We start from the raw sequence: 6000 nt of genomic DNA on the forward strand, positions 1-6000 counted from the left end.
GCGGATGTTGTAGAGCATGAACCTACAGGAACGGGCCACCGCCTTGATGTTAGTTGAGAACGACAGGGTGTTGTCCAGGATCACGCCAAGGTTCTTAGCGCTCTGGGAGGAGGACACAATGGAGTTGTCAACCGTGATGGCGAGATCATGGAACGGGCAGTCCTTCCCGGGAGGAAGAGCAGCTCCGTCTTGCCGAGGTTCAGCTTGAGGTGGTGATCCGTCATCCACACTGATATGTCTGCCAGACATGCAGAGATGCGATTCGCCACCTGGTCATCAGAAGGGGGAAAGGAGAAGATTAATTGTGTGTCGTCTGCATAGCAATGATAGGAGAGACCATGTGAGGTTATGACAGAGCCAAGTGACTTGGTGTATAGCGAGAATAGGAGAGGGCCTAGAACAGAGCCCTGGGGGACACCAGTGGTGAGAGCACGTGGTGAGGAGACGGATTCTCGCCACGCCACCTGGTAGGAGCGACCTGTCAGGTAGGACGCAATCCAAGCGTGGTCCGCGCCGGAGATGCCCAACTCGGAGAGGGTGGAGAGGAGGATCTGATGGTTCACAGTATCGAAGGCAGCCGATAGGTCTAGAAGGATGAGAGCAGAGGAGAGAGAGTTAGCTTTAGCAGTGCGGAGCGCCTCCGTGATACAGAGAAGAGCAGTCTCAGTTGAATGACTAGTCTTGAAACCTGACTGATTTGGATCAAGAAGGTCATTCTGAGAGAGATAGCGGGAGAGCTGGCCAAGGACGGCACGTTCAAGAGTTTTGGAGAGAAAAGAAAGAAGGGATACTGGTCTGTAGTTGTTGACATCGGAGGGATCGAGTGTAGGTTTTTTCAGACATCATTATGTCAAAATGATGTCCTCTCAGTCGGAGCATTGCACAGTCTTGTTGGTCACCAAAGCAGCATCCCCCAGCTCAGTGGCAGGAAGTGGGATCCAATGCTCTTCAGACCATTGCACATGAACATGCCACCGACCTCCCCAAGAGAGCCACACCCCGAAGCACCACTGTAGGTGGACACCTCCTGCTTGAAGCATGTTTGGGGCCCACTGTTCAGCTGAGGACAGGATGGAGGGGCCTCCTCCTCTCTCTGTACCACGGCTACTGTACAGTCTCCCTACACAGGTAGCAGGGCTTTAGCTGGAGGGTTAAGTCCTGCCTCTGGTTCACCTGGAACAGAAACAAGCATTACCCAGCATTATTCTTCCTGAAGAGAAATCTACATCAACATGATAAAGAAGGCCTATACTTCTAATCTGAATCACAGAATAATTGGCAGCAATTGGATAGAGCTAAGAAGAATGTTCTCTTGGAAAAGCTAAATTAATATATACACTACCTTTCAAAAGTTTGGGGTCACTTTGAAATGTCCTTGTTTTTTAAAGAAAAGCAAAGCTTTCGTCCATAAAAATAACATCAAATTGATCAGAAATACAGTGTAGACATTGTTAATGTTGTAAATGACTATTGTAGCTGGAAACAGCATATTTTTTTCTGGAATATCTACATAAGCATACAGAGGCCCATTGTCAGCAACCATCACTCCTGTGTTCCAATGGCACATTGTGTTAGCTAATCCAAGTTTATCATTTTAAAAGGCTAATTGATCATTAGAAAACCCTTTTGCAATTATTTTAGCACAGCTGGAAACTGTTGTGCTGATTAAAGAACCAATAAAACTGGCCTTCTTTAGACTAGTTGAGTATCTGGAGCATCAGCATTTGTTATGCAGGCTTTATTACAGGCTCAAAATGGCGTGCGTGCGTGCGTGCATGAGTAAGAGCGAGCCAGAGAATAACATACAGTGAAACCATTTGGACCAGACAGAGAGAAAGACTTGAGGGGAAAGAAAGGGCAACGGGGGGAGGAGTCCCTCAACAGACGTTTCAGTTCTTTATATTTGACTGGATAAGATGTGTTCAGCTGAGGGTGCACATAAAAGTGAATAAAGATATGAAAGTTATGGGCACTGTTCAAATCTATTAACAACGATCATAGAAAATACATTTCTGAAGAGCATCTTTCCAAGATATCAAACAAGTACAAAGTTGAAAGATATTCTTCCATGTATAAAAACAGAAACCCCCACCGTAGCAGCAGGCCATGCAACAAACATGAGATCAAGAGCCCTGAGAATTGCATTGATATTATCATATAGTGAATTCAACATATGACAACATGAACTGTAATTAGTATCAAGGTCAGGATTTGATTATAATACAAAGGGTACTGAATTTGAATCTAGGTTTAGGCCATTGACCTGAATTTAAAAAGATAGTATTTGGCACCGAACAAACCAGGCTTCAATCATTTTCTACATTGATTCAGCGTGTTTCAAAATATGTCTAAATGGCGGCAGTACAGCAGCAACTCTTAGTCAATGTCCAAGACATAGGTCAACTGAGTGCATGAAGACAAAAGTAGGTAGGCTATTGACAAAACACAATTCCTTGAAGCTTGATCATTATTGCAGCATTTTTCCCCCTGAGGCTGATTTACTATGTTGGACTGTAAATAAAGATGAAAGTATTCAAATCTATCTGCATTAACCTCCCTCCTCCATTACCCTAACCCCATAGGCAACTCTTCAACCCCCCCCCCCCTCCTCCTCTATGGCACCTCTCTCAGGGCATGAAGAGTGCAGGCTGCATGCTGATGAAGGGGAAGTCGTAGTGGTCTGGCAGACTCTGGTGAGCCGTGCTATTGAAGTCCTCCCAGGAGAAGGGAGGAGGTCGCCCTGCGTCGTGGGACCGTTCACCGCCTCCGCTCTGAACTCCTGCGTCATGTGGAAGTCAGTCACCTACAGAGAGAGACAGAGACAGATGTTTATTACATTATCGTAAAATATGTAGAGATCGAACTGAATGAACGCTAGTTAAAGTTCTTCCTTGGTGTCATAGCATCCTCCTGGGCTGGGGTCTTTCTCCCTCAGGTCATTACGGCAACAGATGGACTTGCATGGGTCGCCCTTGGAGTAGGGGTCATGAAAAAATGCATTGGAAACTACTGTACTGTAGACCATTATCAGAGGGATAAACCAGGACAAGATTTCAAATCAAATTTATTTGTCACATACACAGTTAGCAGATGTTAATGCAAGTGTAGCGAAATGCTTGTGCTTCTAGTTCCGACAATGCAGTAATAGCCAACGAGTAATCTAACCTAACAATTCCAAAACTACTACCTTATACACACAAGTGTAAAGGGATAAAGAATATGTACATAAAGATATGAATGAGTGATGGTACAGAACGGCATAGGCAAGATGCAGTAGATGGTATCGACTACAGTATATACATATGAGATGAGTAATGTAGGGTATGTAAACAAAGTGGCATAGTTTAAAGTGGCTAGTGATACATGTATTACATAAAGATGCAGTATATGATATAGAATACAGTATATACATATGAGATGAATAATGTAGGGTATGTAAACATTATATTAAGTAGCATTGTTTAAAGTGGCTAGAGATATATTTTACATCAATTTCCATAAATTCCCATTATTAAAGTGCTGGAGTTGAGTCAGTGTGTTGGCAGCAGCCACTCAATGCTAGTGGTGGCTGTTTAACAGTCTGATGGCCTTGAGATAGAAGCTGGTTTTCAGTCTCTCGGTCCCTGCTTTGTTGCACCTGTACTGACCTCGCCTTCTGGATGGTAGCGGAGTGAACAGGCAGTGGCTCGGGTGGTTGTTGTCCTTGATGATCTTTATGGCCTTCCTGTGACATTGGGTGGTGTAGGTGTCCTGGAGGGCAGGTAGTTTGCCCCCGGTGATGCGTTGTGCAGACCTCACTACCCTCTGGAGAGCCTTACGGTTGTGGGCGGAGCAGTTGCCGTACCAGGCGGTGATACAGCCCGACAGGATGCTCTTGATTGTGCATCTGTAGAAGTTTGTGAGTGCTTTTGGTGACAAGCCGAATTTCTTCAGCCTCCTGAGGTTGAAGAGGTGCTGCTGCGCCTTCTTCACGACGCTGTCTGTGTGAGTGGACCAATTCAGTTTGTCTGTGATGTGTACGCCGAGGAACTTAAAACTTACTACCCTCTCCACTACTGTCCCATCGATGTGGATAGGGGGGTGCTCCCTCTGCTGTTTCCTGAAGTCCACAATCATCTCCTTAGTTTTGTTGACGTTATTTTCCTGACACCACACTCCGAGGGCCCTCACCTCCTCCCTGTAGGCCGTCTCGTCGTTGTTGGTAATCAAGCCTACCACTGTAGTGTCGTCCGCAAACTTGATGATTGAGTTGGAGGCGTGCATGGCCACGCAGTCGTGGGTGAACAGGGAGTACAGGAGAGGGCTCAGAACGCACCCTTGTGGGGCCCCAGTGTTGAGGATCAGCGGGGTGGAGATGTTGTTACCTACCCTCACCACCTGGGGGCGGCCCGTCAGGAAGTCCAGTACCCAGTTGCACAGGGCGGGGTCGAGACCCAGGGTCTCGAGCTTGATGACGAGTTTGGAGGGTACTATGGTGTTAAATGCTGAGCTGTAGTCGATGAACAGCATTCTCACATAGGTATTCCTCTTGTCCAGATGGGTTAGGGCAGTGTGCAGTGTGGTTGAGATTGCATCGTCTGTGGACCTATTTGGGCGGTAAGCAAATTGGAGTGGGTCTAGGGTGTCAGGTAGGGTGGAGGTGATATGGTCCTTGACTAGTCTCTCAAAGCACTTCATGATGACGGAAGTGAGTGCTACGGGAACAGGAACAATGGTGGCCCTCTTGAAGCATGTGGGAACAGCAGACTGGGATAAGGATTGATTGAATATGTCCGTAAACACACCAGCCAGCTGGTCTGCGCATGCTCTGAGGGTGGGGATGCCATCTGGGCCTGCAGCCTTGCGAGGGTTAACACGTTTAAATGTTTAAATGTTTTACTCACTTCGGCTGCAGTGAAGGAGAGTCCGAATGTTTTGGTTGCGGGCAGTGTCAGTGGCACTGTATTGTCCTCAAAGCGGGCAAAAAAAGTTATTTAGTCTTCCTGGGAGCAAGACATCCTGGTCCGTGACTGGGCTGGTTTTCTTTTTGTAATCCGTGATTGACTGTAGACCCTGCCACATACCTCTTGTGTCTGAGCCGTTGAATTACAACTCTACTTTGTCTCTATACTGACGCTTAGCTTGTTTGATTGCCTTACGGAGGGAATAGCTACACTGTTTGTATTCGGTCAGGTTTCCGGTCACCTTGCCCTGGTTAAAAGCAGTGGTTCATGCTTTCAGTTTCACGCAAATGCTGCCATCAATCCACGGTTTCTGGTTTGGGAATGTTTTAATCGTTGCTATGGGAACAACATCTTCAATGCACTTCCTAATGAACTCGCTCACCGAATCAGCGTATTCGTCAATGTTGTTGTTGGACGCAGTGCGGAACATATCCCATTTGTGTCATCCACCTCCCTCACCAGAGTTGTATCTGGAGAAGGTATTGACCCACTGCTCCCCAGTGTGTGACAGGGAGTGGGCCAGACGCACCCTCTGCCAGGCCAGCAGGCTGTGGGGCGGGACCTGGGAGAAGAGGGACGTGTTGAAGACGTTGTTGGTGGTCTGGGCCATCATCAGGCCACTGCCCAGGAGGTAGAAGTCATCCAGAGACACCAGGAAGCCTGTGTAGAGGGTGTTCTCACAGTATCTGTTTCTGTACTGATGAATTCTGAAGCATGTTAACAGAGGCTGAGAGGCTGTCATTGAGGTATCCATATGCATCCCCCTCTTTTTCTATCACTCCTTCTTTCAGTTGGACAGTCTTATGTGTAGCATCCCAGTACACTGTCGCTGCTTTCAACTCTGTAAAGCAGGCAATATACACATGTCAACTTTCAACAGAAACATTAGAGTATTTATTTCTATTGACATGATCATGTAAAAATGTATTGCTCGTGTACACAGATTTACAGATGTTATCGCAGGTGCAGCGAAATGCTTATGTTTCTAGCTCCATTTGTGCAGGATAGCCAAAAAGTTAGGTTTTTTTTTAATGAAAAAAAAAATGAAATGAATCAT

This window comes from Oncorhynchus nerka, linkage group LG26, assembly GCF_034236695.1.
Source record: "Oncorhynchus nerka isolate Pitt River linkage group LG26, Oner_Uvic_2.0, whole genome shotgun sequence".
Classification (NCBI taxonomy): Eukaryota; Metazoa; Chordata; class Actinopteri; order Salmoniformes; family Salmonidae; genus Oncorhynchus; species Oncorhynchus nerka.